This window comes from Pristiophorus japonicus, unplaced genomic scaffold (assembly GCF_044704955.1).
Source record: "Pristiophorus japonicus isolate sPriJap1 unplaced genomic scaffold, sPriJap1.hap1 HAP1_SCAFFOLD_231, whole genome shotgun sequence".
NCBI classification, from domain to species: Eukaryota; Metazoa; Chordata; class Chondrichthyes; family Pristiophoridae; genus Pristiophorus; species Pristiophorus japonicus.
Genome location: NW_027252026.1, coordinates 871,523 through 885,595, shown reverse-complemented (window position 1 = coordinate 885,595; position 14,073 = coordinate 871,523). Strand labels below are relative to the sequence as shown.

At 44.4% G+C, this 14,073-nt stretch overlaps 1 long non-coding RNA gene and 1 pseudogene across 1 annotated transcript in view; both read left to right on the top strand.

The window, feature by feature from the left end:
- LOC139245694 (uncharacterized) overlaps positions 1–458 on the top strand; it is a 46,786-nt gene extending 46,328 nt beyond the window's left edge. Inside the window, exon 3 of the long non-coding RNA XR_011590066.1 lies at positions 420–458. This is a non-coding gene — a long non-coding RNA (uncharacterized lncRNA). The remainder of the gene's footprint in view (positions 1–419) is intronic.
- Positions 1–14,073, top strand: part of LOC139245689 (uncharacterized) — a 304,862-nt pseudogene that overhangs the window by 97,476 nt on the left and 193,313 nt on the right.

Sequence of the window (14,073 nt, the reverse complement as noted above, 5' to 3'; positions counted from 1 at the left end):
GCATGTGGGCCCAAGCAGAGGTGCCATCGTTACCGTTAATGTGAGCTTCCCCTTCTGCCCCTTTGTGCTGGGTGCCCATTTGAAGTATTTCTTCACTCATTTCGCTCAAGATCCTGAGATGGAAACCATCCACCTACCTTAAGTTTAAGTTGTGTGTTGTGTCCAATCTGTGTGTGAATAATAACCCCCACCTCTGCTGGTTCTACATCTCAATAACCACCTCCTCTATGAAAGCTGAGACAAAGGCCTTATGTCATATCGCTTTCATTCCCACCCTCCCACGACGACCTTTGCCTCCCCCATCTCTCAGTAGCCCTGACTACCTGCTCACTACCCAATATGCTTGTTGAAGCCTTTTTATTTCCTTTATGTTTTTATTGCTAGTTAACTCTGTTACTCTCTTATTTATCCTTTTGTAGCTGTCCTGTATTCATTATATTGGTTCGTAAACCTTGCATCACTTTCTTTCATCAGCTTGGCTTCCCTGGAACCACATTTTGAAGATTGGAAGATGTAAAAGGTACTGTTGACAATGGGTAGAAACACTCAGTTCCTCTGGTGGGAGCAGGAGCTGGGAAAATAACTGCAGTTAAGGAGTTAGACCAGAATTCGGAATTTGCTTCCAAGCTGCCTTACGCACAACCCAATTATTGTATTATCCTTTTCATTTAGTATCACTGAAGTCTTGTCAGCCTGTTTGCTTTGATATCTGTCCCTCCTCCCTCTACGTACCACCTGATGATTTGTCACAAGTAACTGGTGTCACCAAGTAACATCTGCTTATCTGATAGATTATAGTGTCTGATAGATTAGTGGCTGTAGGGGCACGCTTTCCAGTTGGAATGATCTGTAAAATATTCCTGGTTTTCACTCTGACCCTCTGCTCTTCTGTGGGTAGGTACTTGTTCCAGTTTGGTTTGGAAGTAGTGAATGTTTGGTTCAGTATGTTCGACTTTTGATGGGTTCTGTTACTGATTGCGAAACCGTGTCCTGTTAGACATACATATTCTGCAGTGATCTAGCAATGTGCTGAATTTATTAATATCCAATTTCAACATGTGTGCCTCAGAAGAGGAAGCAGCATTATTATATTGGCAGATTCCATTCAGCGTGCATTTACACCAACTTCTGGTGTGAGACGGGAGCTGGAGTTTGGCTTTAAGTATGACTTGGCTCCTGGCTGCCTGTTTAGGAAAGATCACTGTATCTGTCTGCATAAAAATAACTTGCATTTATATAGCACCTTTAACAGGATATCCAAATGGCGCTCTGGATTAATGTCTGACTTTGACTCTCACTGCACCTCACTCCAGAGTGGAGTTAAATCCTGACACTGGATTTGCAATGGAACTTTAGCTATGCACCAACGTTAAACTTGCGGTGCAAACATTGCCGTGACTGTGTGATCACATCTCTGAGGCTGTGGAAAAAAGGCTTCATTGGACATTATTACTGCCCCACATTCTCCCCTTCAACACTGAGTGGGTGAAACCTGTGCCTTCATTTCAAGTACAGGTTGAACCTCCCTTAAAAACAGATAGCAAGAGTTTCTATAGGTATATAAACAGGAAGAGTGGCTAAAGTAAATGTTGGTCCCTTAGAGGACGCGACCGGGGAATTAGTAATGGGGAACATGGAGATGGCAGAAACTCTGAACAAATATTTTGTATCAGTCTTTACAGTAGAGGACACTAACAATATCCCAACAGTGGATAGTCAAGGGGCAATGGAGGGGGGGAGGGGGCGAAGAACTTAACACAATCACAATGGAGGTGGTACTCAGTAAGATAATGGGTCTAAAGGCAGATAAATCCCCATGACATGATGGCTTGCATCCTAAGCTCTTAAGAGAAGTAGCGGCAGGGATAGTAGATGCACTGGTTATAATATACCAACATTCCCTGGATTCTGGGGAAGTCCCAGCAGATTGGAAAACTGCAAATGTAACGACCCTATTTTTAAAAAAAAAAGGCAGACAAAAAGCGGGAAACGAGAGACCAGTTAGCCTAACATCTGTGGTTGGGAAAATGTTGGAGTCCATTATTAAAGAAGCAGTAGCAGGACATTTAGAAAAGCATAATTCGGTCAGGCAGAGTCAGCATGGATTTATGAAGGGGAAGTCATGTTTGACAAATTTGCTGGAATTCTTTGAGGATGCAACGAACAGGATGGATAAAGGGGAACCAGTGGATGTGGTGTATTTGGACTTCCAGAAGGCAAGGTGCCACATAAAAGGTTACTGCACAAGATAAAAGTTCACGGGGTTGGGGGTAATATATTAGCATGGATAGAGGATTGGCTAACGAACAGAAAACAGAGAGTCAGGATAAATGGTTCATTCTCGGGTTGACAATCAGTAACTAGTGGGGTGCCACAGGGATCAGTGCCGGGACCACAACTATTTACAATCTATATTAACGACTTGGAAGAAGGGACTGAGTGTCACGTTGCCAAGTTTGCTGACGATACAAAGATGGGAGGAAAAGCAATGGGTGAGGAGGACACAAAAAATCTGCAAAAGAACGTAGACAGGCTAAGTGAGTGGGTAAAAATTTGGCAGATGGAGTATAATGTTGGAAAGTGTGAGGTCACGTACTTTGGCAGAAAAATTCAAAGAGCAAGTTATTATTTAAATGGAGAAAGATTGCAAAGTGCTACAGTACAGCAAGTGATCAGGAAGGCCAATGTAATCTTGTTTTTTATTGCAAAGGGGATGGAGTATAAAAGTAGGGAAGTCTTGCTACAGTTATACAGGATATTGGTGAGGCCACACCTCGAATATTTATGAAAGGATATACTTGCTTTGGCGGCAGTTCAGAGAAGGTTCACAAGGTTGATTCCGGAGATGAGGGGGTTAACCTATGTGGAAAGGTTGAGTAGGTTGGGTCTCTAATCATTGGAATTGAGAGGTGATCTTATCGAAATGTATAAGATGATGAGGGGGCTTGACAAGGTGGATACAGAGAGAATGTTTCCACTGATAGGGGAGACTAGAACTAGGGGGCATAATCTTAGAATAAGGGGCCGTTTTAAAACTGAGATGAGGAAAAATTTATTTCCTCAGAGGGTTGTAAAACTGTGGAATTCACTGCCTCAGAGAGCTATTGAAGCTGGGACACTGAATAAATTTACGATAGAGATAGACAGTTTGTGAACCGATAAGGGAATAAGGGGTTATGGGGAACGGGCAGGGAAGTGGATCTGAGACCATGATCGGATCAGCCAAGATCGTATTAAATGGCAGAGCAGGCTTGAGGTGCCGTATGGCCTACTCCTGCTCCTATTTATGATGTTATTATGTTCTTATCCAGAACTCCCGTATCCAGAGCCACCCCTCGTCCAGAACCATTCCCGGCCACCGGTGGCACATGCTCAGAAGTCCTACATGAACAAATTGAAGTCCTTCCTCGCTGCCGACTCCAGCAATCGTTGGCCTGACCCCGCGATCCAACCCCCGCCCCATGATCTCTCTGCCGCACTCCCAGCCCCAAGCCAGCCAGCCCTGATATCCCCTTGCTCAGTACCTGTACCATCCAATTTAACATGACCACCCCTCATCCGGAAAAATCCCTTATGCAGAACAGGCCAGGTTTCCAGGGTTCTGGATAAGGGAGGTTCAACATGTACAGAAAACCCTGTCAGCGACTCAAAAGCACAACACTGCGGATGCTGGAAATCGGAAATCAAAACAGAAAATGCTGGAAATACTCAGCAGGTCAGAACTGACGAAGGACCATCAACCTGAAACGTTAACTCTGTTTCTCTCTCCGTAGATGCTCTGAACTGCTGAATGTTTCCAGCATTTTCTGATTTTATTCCTGGCAGTAGCCCTCAGAGGATTCACATGCATAACAACAACTTGCACCTGTAACATAGTAAAACATCCCAAGACACTTCACAGGAGCATTATCAAACAAAATGTGATACTGCGCTTGGTCAAAGTAGTAGGTTTTAATGAGGAGAGAGAGGTCGAGCGGCGGAGAGGTTTAGGGAGGGAATTCTAGTGCTTAGGGCCGAGGCAGCTGAAGGCATGGCCGCCAATGTTGGAGCGATTGAAATCGAGGTTGCACAAGAGGCCAGAATTGGAGGAGCGCTGAGATCTCGGAGGGTTGTAGGGCTGGTGGAATTCAGGGAGGGATGAGGGATTTGAAAACAAGGATGAGAATTTTTGAGGCATTAACAGACCAGGAGCCAATTTAGGTCACGAGCACAAGGGTAAAGTCTAGAGGTAACAAAGGCATGGATGGGAGGTTTCAACAACAGATAAGCTGAGGCAGGGGCAGAGTCTGACCATGCTACAGAGGTTGAAGTTGACGATCTTGGTGATGGTGCGGATATGTGGTCAGAAGCTCATCTCGGGGTCAAGTGCGACACCAAGGTTGCGAGCGGTCTGGTCCAGCCTCAGACAGTTGCCAGGAGAGGGATGGAGTCGGTGGTTAGGGAAGAGAAGCAGTTGCAGCTGATTCTCGGGCTACGACTGGACTTTATAATCGGCTTATAAAGTATAGGCACTGTAGGAAGGTGGTGTTCAATGGGCATCTTGCTGGATAGTGTTAGAGCAGCCTGCCAAACCTTCTGGGTCTGTTGTGGTCGATGGTGTCAGTCCTTTGAGTGTTCAAACATCTGGAGAAATAACTGCTGCTGCTGTAACTCTGACAGCCAGTTCACCACTTCAGGACAACATTTTATTCTTCCATTTTAACTGGTTCTCCAGTGGCCGATAGGGGCTGAAACTCTCACTGCACCATGTGTGATGGAGTGCCCCTTGTCTCAGGATGACCAGCACTTGCTTTGCTCCTTTATATTCTCCAAACCGATTCAATCCAGTCCACCGAAGGTAGCTCAGCTCTGGCGCACTTTTATTGTTCGATGAAACTCAAGACTGGTCACAAATCTGCAATATTGAGTTTAAATAAACCCTTTCCTGTTTCTGTAATCAGGGACATGGGTGAACACTTATTGGCACCATCCACTTCCCATGGTCCTCGGGCCCGAAAACCTCTGGAGAGGATGGAGAGTTTTCCCACAGTACATAAATGTGTCAAAAAACCAATTTCCTCGCTCTTTTTTAGCACAATAATGGTGCAAGTGCTGAGGATTGCGAGAAAATTCAAGGCCCATGTCAACATTTTATATCGAAAAAACCCAACATTTCACTGTCATGATTTGTTAACCAATCCAATTACTCATAATACTTTTTTTTTTTACAATGGTGCAGATTTTGCGGGAGGAATCACGGTGTGTTCAAACAGGTCCTAGATCCCCTGTCGAGGGCACCGCGCTGTTTTTACTCTCTGATTATCGCAAGTTACAGTGCAAAAGCCCACAGAGAGTCTTAGGCCTAAAAATCTGTTCTAATATTAGCGCCGGGCGATGTTTACCGTGTCCAAACGGGATATTCACTAGTAGCGCCCCAAGAGGGGAGTGGAGCACTTAGGGAAGCGTTCTACGCTACTTTGAGGGCTCTAGGGGTGGTAGCACTGCATGGATAATGAAGGTCTGGTGCTCGGAAACCTGAAAAATGACAGAAAGGTGAAGGGAGCGTTGGAAACATCGGCAGCAGTATGTGCGACCTCACAGAATCACGGCAATGTTAAAAGATTTTACAACTGACCAGCCACAGGCTCCTGCTCTATAACATCGCCCCAGGAGCTTCCATGGAACACCCGCTCTCCCTGTCGGTGACAGTGCCAGGCGCTACGGCAGGCGAAAGGAGTGAAGTTCAGGATCGCGGCACTAACGTGGCGTTGTACACCCATGACGTCACCAAGTGGGTGGTGCTAGAGTGCACGGCGTTAACTGATAGCGCCGCTGCTAAACCACCACTGAGGTTCACGGCAGGCACCGACAGCGCGGCACTCGGGCAGCAAGTGCTTAGCGGCTAGAAGGCAGTAGAGCAGGGGAGCGATGGGGGAAATGATAACCAGAGTGTGACAGGAAGGGACAGAATTTATAAACATAAGTGTATCAGAAAGTGAGGTCAAAGCAGGGAAAATAGTAAAAGACAAAATCAAAAGCACTTTATATGAATGCACGCAGCATTTGTAACAAGACAGATGAATTGACGGCACAAATAGATATAAATGGGTACGATCTGATAACCATTACAGAGCCATGGTTGCAAGGTGACCAAGGCTGGGAACTGAAAATTCAGGGATTTTTGACAATTCGGAAGGATGGACAAAATGGAAAAGGAGGTGGGGTAGCTCTGTTAATAAAGGATGAGATCAGTGCAGTAATGAGAAATGATATTGGCTCAGAAGATCAAGATGTAGAATCAATTTGGGTGGAGATAAGAAACAATAAGGGGAAGAAGTTATTGGTGGGCATAGTCTATAGGCCCCCTAACAGAAACTACACTGTTGGGCAGAGCATAAATAAAGCAGTATTGGAATCTTGTAAGAAAGTTCCGGCAATAATCATGGGTGATTTTACTCTATATATTGATTGGACAAATCAAATTGGGCACGATAGCCTTGAGGAAGAATTCATAGAGTGTATCTGGGATGGTTTCCTTGGACAGTACATTGTGGAAACAACCAGGGAGCAGGGTATCTTAGATCTGGTACTGTGTAAATATAAGAGACATAGGAAATAGGAACAGGAGTAGGCCAAAGGGCCTCTCGAACCTGGTCCGCCATTCAATAAGATCATGGCTGATCTGATTATTGGCTCAGCTCAACTTTCCAGCCCGCTCCCCATATGCATTTACTCCCTTATCGCTCAAAATTCTGCTATCTCCGCTTTAAATATATTCAATGACCCAGCCTCCTTAGCTCTCTGGCACAGAGAATGTACAACCGAGAGAAGAAATTCCTCCTCATCTCAGTTTTAAATGGGCGACCCCTTATTCGAAAACTATGCACCCTAGTTCTAGATAACTCCATGAGTGGAAACATCCTCTCTGCATTTACTTTGTCCAGCCCCCTCATTATTTTATATGTCTTAATAAGATCATCTCTCATTCTTCTGAACTTCAACGTGTATAGGCCCAACCTGCTCAACCTTTCTTCATAAGTCAATCCCTTCACCTCAGGAATCAAATGAGTGAATCTTCTCTGAACTACCTCCAATGCAAGTATATGTTTCAATGATAAGGATTATGGGGAGTGGACGGAGAAGTGTAGCTGAGCCCAAGATCAAATCAGCCATGATCTGATTAAATGGCGGAGCAGGCTTGCGGGGACAAATGGCCGACTCCTGCTTCTATTTCTATATTCTTATGTTCTAGTGCCCCCCCACCCCCCGCCTCTTGGGCACTAACGGGTGGTGCTAAGCAAACAAATGTTTAACCTTAAGTGTAATGAACGGTGAGCGCCGTTCATTTTCCGCTGACCACTGACTGACCAATAATAATTGCAATTTATTCGCCATAAATTAATTTTCTAATGTCAGAAATAAAGTTTAAACATAATATAAAATTCTAAATATGAAGACCCTCTCACAATAACATGATTAAATGTATCTATTGAATTGTCTTTTACTGTCTTCCCTAAAGCCTATACTTGAAAGCCTCGCCTTGTCTCAAGAGTTGGGGCTTCTCTCCAACAGGTCTACAGTTTCAAACCACATTCTGGCAATGGCATTCTCAGCATGTGCAGCGTGCAATAATGTACAAGATCACCGGCCAGAATATTCTAGCTATAACACTCCCACATACAATTCCTCCCTTCCTGTTCAACACTGTTAGTGTACGTCATTAAATACAGAGCAACCTGGCATCTGGTGGGCAAAAAGCAAGCTGGTCAGTAATTCACATCAGGCAGTAGAGACACAGAAACATAGAAAATAGGTGCAGGAGTAGGCCATTCGGCCCTTCGAGCCTGCACCACCATTCAATAAGGTCATGGCTGATCATTCCCTCAGTACCCCTTTCCTGCTTTCTCTCCATACCCCTTAATCCCTTTAGCCGTAAAGGCCATATCTAACTCCCTCTTGAATATATCCAATGAACTGGCAACAACAACTCTCTGCGGCAGGGAATTCCACAGGTTAACAACTCTGAGTGAAGAAGTTTGTCCTCATCTCAGTCCTAATAGGCCTACCCCTTATCCTAAGACTGTGTTCCCTGGTTCTGGACTTCCCCAATATTGGGAACAATCTACCCGCATCTAACCTGTCCCGTCCCGTCAGAATTTTGTATGTTTCTATGAGATCCCCTCTCATCCTTCTAAACTCCAATGTATAAAGGCCCAGCTGATCCAGTCTCTCCTCATATGTCAGTCCGACCATCCCGGGAATCAGTCTGGTGAACCTTTGCTGCACTTCCTCAATAGCAAGAACGTCCTTCCTCAGATTAAGAGACCAGAATTGAACACAATATTCCAAGTGAGGCCTCACCAAGGCGCTGTACAACTGCAGTAAGACCTCCCTGTTCCTATACTCAAATTCCATTGCTATGAAGGCCAACATACCATTTGCCTTCTTTACCGCCTGCTGCATCTGGCCAGCTTTCAATGACTGATGAACCATGACACCCAGGTCTCGTTGCACCTCCTCTTTTCCTAATCTGCCACCATTCAGATAATATTCTGTCTTTGCGTTTTTGCCCCCAAAGTGGATAACCTCACAGTTATCCACATTATACTGCATCTGCCATGCATTTGCTCACTCACCTAACCTGTCCAAGTCACCCTGCAGCCTCTTAGCGTCCCCCTCACAGCTCACACCGACACCCAGTTTAGTGTCATCTGCAAATTTGGAGATATTACACTCAATTCCTTCATCCAAATCATTGTTGTATATTGTAACGAGCTGGGGTCCCAGCACTGAGCCCTGCGGCACTCCACGAGTCACTGCCTGCCATTCTGAAAAGGACCCATTTATCCCAACTCTCTGCTTCCTGTCTGCCAACCAGTTCTCGATCCACATCAGTATATTACCCCCAATACCATGTGCTTTGATTTTACATACCAATCTCTTGTGTGGGACCTTGTCAAAAGCCTTTTGAAAATCCAAATACACCACATCCACTGATTCTCCCTTGTCCACTCTACTAACTACATCCTCAAAAAATTCCAGAAGATTTGTCAAGCATGATTTCTCCTTCATAAATCCAAGCTGACTTGGACCGATCCTGTCACTGCTTTCCAAATGTGCTGCTATTTCATCCTTAATAATTGATTCCAACATTTTCCCCACGACTGATGTCAGGCTAACCGGTCTATAATTACCCATTTTCTCTCGCCCTCCATTTTTAAAAAGTGGTGTTACATTAGCTACCCTCCAGTCCACAGGAACTTATCCAGAGTTGATAGACTGTTGGAAAATGATTACCAATGCATCCACTATTTCTAGGGCCACTTCCTTAAGTACTCTGGGATGCAGACTATCTGGCCCCGGGGATTTATCGGCCTTCAATCCCATCAATTTCCCTAACACAATTTCCCACCTAATAAGGATATCCTTCAGTTCCTCCTCTCACTTGACCCTCGGTCCCCTAGTACTTTTGGAAGGTTATTTGTATCTTCCTTCGTGAAGACTGAACCAAAGTATTTGTTCAATTGGTCTGCCATTTGTTTGTTCCCCATTATAAATTCACCTGAATCCGACTGCAAGGGAGCTACGTTTGTCTTCACTAATCTTTTTCACTTCACATATTTATAGAAGCTTTTGCAGTCAGTTTTTATGTTCCCGGCAAGCTTCTTCTCATACTCTATTTTCTCCCTCTTAATTAAACCCTTTGTCCTCCTCTGCTAAATTCTAAATTTCTCCCAGTCCTCAGGTTTGCTGCTTTTTCTGGCCAATTTATATGCCTCTTCCTTGGATTTAACACTATCCTTAATTTCCCTTGTTAGCCAGGGTTGAGCCACCTTCCCCATTTTATTCTTACTCCAGACAGGGATGTACAATTGCTGAAGTTCATCCATGTGATCTTTAAATGTTTGCCATTGCATATCCACTGTCAACCCTTTAAATATCATTTGCAAGTCTACTCTAGCCAATTCATGCTTCAAACCATCGAAGTTACCTTTCCTTAAGTTCAGGACCCTGGTTGTAAGTTCAGCAAGAGTGAGTTCTCTCGGAGAAGTGGGCAGCACTCCCACCTGAGTCGGAAGGCTAGAACATAACAAGAAATAGGAGCAGGAGCATGCCATACGGCCCCTCGAGCCTGCTCCGCCATTTAATATGATCATGGCTGATCCAATCATGGACTCAGGTCCACTTACCTGCCCGCTCTCCATAACCCTTTATTCCCTTATCGGTTGAGAAACTGTCTCTGTTTTAAATTTATTCAATGTCCCAGCTTCCACAGCTCTCTGAGGCAGCGATTTCCACAAATTTACAACCCTCTGAGAAAAGAAATTCCTCCTCATCTCAGTTTTAAATTGACGGCCCCTTATTCTAAGATTATGCCCCCTAGTTCTAGTCTCACCTATTAGTGGAAACATCCTCTCTGTATCCACATTGTCAAGCCCCCTCATAATCTTATACGTTTCGATAAGATCACCTCTCATTCTTCTGAATTCCAATGAGTAGAGACCCAAACTACCCAACCTTTCGTCATAAGTTAACTCCCTCATCTCTGGAATCAACCTAGTGAACCTTCTCTGAACTACCTCCAAAGCAAGTATATCCTTTCTTAAATATGGAAACCAAAATTTTACGCAATATTCTAGATGTGGCCTCACCAATACCCTGCATAACTGTAGCAAGACTTCCCTGCTTTTATACTCCATCCCCTTTGCAATAAAGGCTAAAATTCCATTGGCCTTCCTGATCACTTGCTGTATCTGCATACTAACCTTTTGTGTTTCATGCACCAAGACCCCCAGGTCTCGCTGTACTGCAGCACTTTGTAATTTTTCTCCATTTAAATAATAACTTGCTCTTCGATTTTTTCTGCCAACGTGCATAACCTTACACTTTATACTCCATCTGCCAAATCTTTGCCCACTCACTTAGCCTGTCTATGTCCTTTTGCAAGTTTTTTGTCCCTCCTCACACGTTGCTTTTCCTCCCATCTTTGTATCATCAGCAAACTTGGCTACGTTACACTCGGTCCCTTCATCCAAGTCGTTAATGTAGATTGTAAATAGTTAGGTTCCAGCACTAATCCCCACAGCACCCCACTAGTTATTGATTGCCAACTCGAGAATGAACCATTTATCCCGACTCTGTGTTCTCTGTTAGTTAGCCAATCACTTTGTTCACAGTAATTGTAGCAGCACTTGTGTGCTGAGAGATTTGCATCGTATTGTCACTTGTGGCAATGAATGCCTGGGTTATCGCTATGGCCTTGGTCAAGGTTGGTGTCTCTACAGTCAAAAATTTGAGAAGTATGGTTTTGTGGACAATGCCAAGTACGAAAAAGTCTCGGAGTATGTGCTCCAAATGTCCTTCAAATTTGCAATGCACTTAGCTCGGCGACATAACTTGCCATTTCCTGGCCTTCAGACCTTTTGTAGGTGTAGAACCGGTACCTCGCCATCAGAACGCCTTCCATCAGGTTAAAATGCTCTCGGATCAGTGTGCACAAATCGTCGTACAATTTCTCCGTGGGTTTCGCTGGAGTGAGCAGATTCTTCATGAGGCTATACGTTGGTGCCCCACAGACGGTGAGGAGGATTGCCCTTCATTTGGCAGTGCTCTCTTTCCCATCCAGCTCGTTAGCCACGAAGTATTGGTCGAGTCGCTCCACAAAAGTTTCCCAATCATCTCCCTCCGAAAATTTCTTCAGGATGCCCACTGTTCTCTGCATCTTTGGATTTGTTATCTGTATCTCGTTGCCAGTTATTGTGTATGGAGAAAGAGTCAGACTGAACACTGTGAGCTCAAAGTAAAGTGTAACCTTAGTCTTTTATTGCAGGTCTCCAGAGTGCCTCTCCAACCTGTGAAACCTCCTTAAATACCTGTCCTCCCAAGGGATTATGCAATCCCTTGGGACTCCCGGGGATGAGCCCTCTGGTGGCTGTACAGAGTAAATACAAGTCCACATATATAACAACTTTCCTTTCATAAATCCATGCTGACTCTGCCTGACTGAATTCTGCTTTTTTAAATGTTCTGCTACTGCTTCTTTAATAATGGAATCCAACATTTTCCCAACCACAGATGTCAGGCTAACTAGTCTATAGTTTCCTGCTTTTTTTCTGCCTCCTTTTTTAAATAGGGGTGTTACAATTGCAGTTTTTCAATCTGCTGGGACCTCCCTAGAATCCAAGGAATTTTGGTAAATTACAACCAATGCATCCACTAATCCACTAATCAGACCCTAGGATGCAAGCCATCAGGTCCAGGGGATTTCTACACCTTTAGTCCCATTATTTAATGAGTACCACCTCATTAGTGATTGTGATTGTGTTCCTCCTCCATTATAGCCCCTTGACTATCCACTGTTGGGATATATTGCACTGTTGGGTTGTGGGTTCAAGTCCCACTCCAGAGACTTGAGCTCATAAATCCACTGCAGTGCTGAGGGAGTGCTGCAGTGTCGGAAGTGCCGTCTTTCGGGGGAGACATTAATCCGAGGTCCCGTCTGCTCTCGCAGATGGATGTAAAAGATCCCTTGGCACTATTTCGTAGAAGAGTTCGAAGAAGAAGGGTTATCGCCCGTGTCCTGGGCCGATATTTATTCCTCAATCAACATTTGCCTCAATTTCAAAATTCTCATCCTTGTTTACAAATTCCTCCATAGCCTCGCCTCTCCCTATCTCTGTAATCTCCTCCAATGCCACAACCCCCCCCCTCGAGAATGTCTGTGCTCCTCATATTCTGCCCTCTTGAGCATCCCTGATTATAATCGTTCAACCATCAGTGGCTGTGCCTTCAGCTGCCTCGGCCCTAAGCTCTGGAATTTCTCCCTAAACCTCTCTGCTTCTCTTTCCTCCTTTGAGATGCTCCTTAAAACCTACCTCTTTGGCCAAGTTTTTGGTCATCTGCCCCATCTTACGTGGCTCGGTGTCACATTTTTGTCTTACAACACTCCTGTGAAGTGCCTTGGGACATTTTACTACATTAAAGGCGCTATATAGATACAAGTTGTTGTTGTAAAACAGACTATCTGGTCTTTATCACATAGCTGTTTGTGGGAGCTTGCAATTGGCTGCCGCCTTTCCTACATTACAACAGTGACTACACACCAGGCTGTAAAGCGTTTTGGGACGTCCTGAGGTTGTGAAAGGCACTATAGAAATGCAAGTCATTCTTACGTTAAGTTATATTTATTTACTTACCAATCACATTCCCAGGTGCAGTGGCGGAACCAGTACTGGTTCAGTCTCCGACAGTCTATAGCGTGAGAGAGCGTCAGACTGTGAGCTTACGCTGCACCATGAAGAAAGACAACGTCAGGCAAGTGGATGTTCACTGGTCCCAACAGCTCCCTGGTACACACAAGGAGATGATACTTCATTACACAAATAATACATTAAAAAAGTAGCGGGGTTTTGCTGACCATTTTCAGTCTTCCAGGGATGTCACCAGTATTAGCTTCATTCTGACCATCACAGGCGTGCAGCACAGAAACACCGCTGCCTATATCTGCAGTGTGTGGAGCCGTATCGATGGAGCAGGAACCCAGCTGAATGTCATCGGTATGTAAATGTTAGCTATCACTCGCAGGTTCACAGGAACAGACCGCACTGGTGTTAATTCCTGGATTCTTTTATTCAATCTGGTTCAGTAAAATTACTGAGTCGAATACCTCTTGTGCTTTGAACAAAGCAGTCTTTATTACCGGCCAGTAAGACCTATCAGACAGAAGATATACTCTCTGGATAGAGCGTACACACTCCCTACGGATAGGTGAAGTTACATCGTAAAGCGTTAACAGTTATACAGTTTTGAAATCAGATAACAAAATACAAATGGATTGACAGTCTAACTCAGACACTCATTAGTCAATCTATATGAGATGTTCTTCTTGAAAGCTCAAGTATTGCCTCCAAATGTTTCAATCTAATGGTGTGACTATTAACTGAGACCTTGCAATTCTGCAGATGTATTTCATGTTACAATTATATATTATTGGCAGGATTAGTGACTTGAAACCTTGAGACAGATTGTTAGCTATGCTGATGTTGCACTATTTGCAATCTGACATTCTCCCAGCTATTCTTCCATGGCGTATAC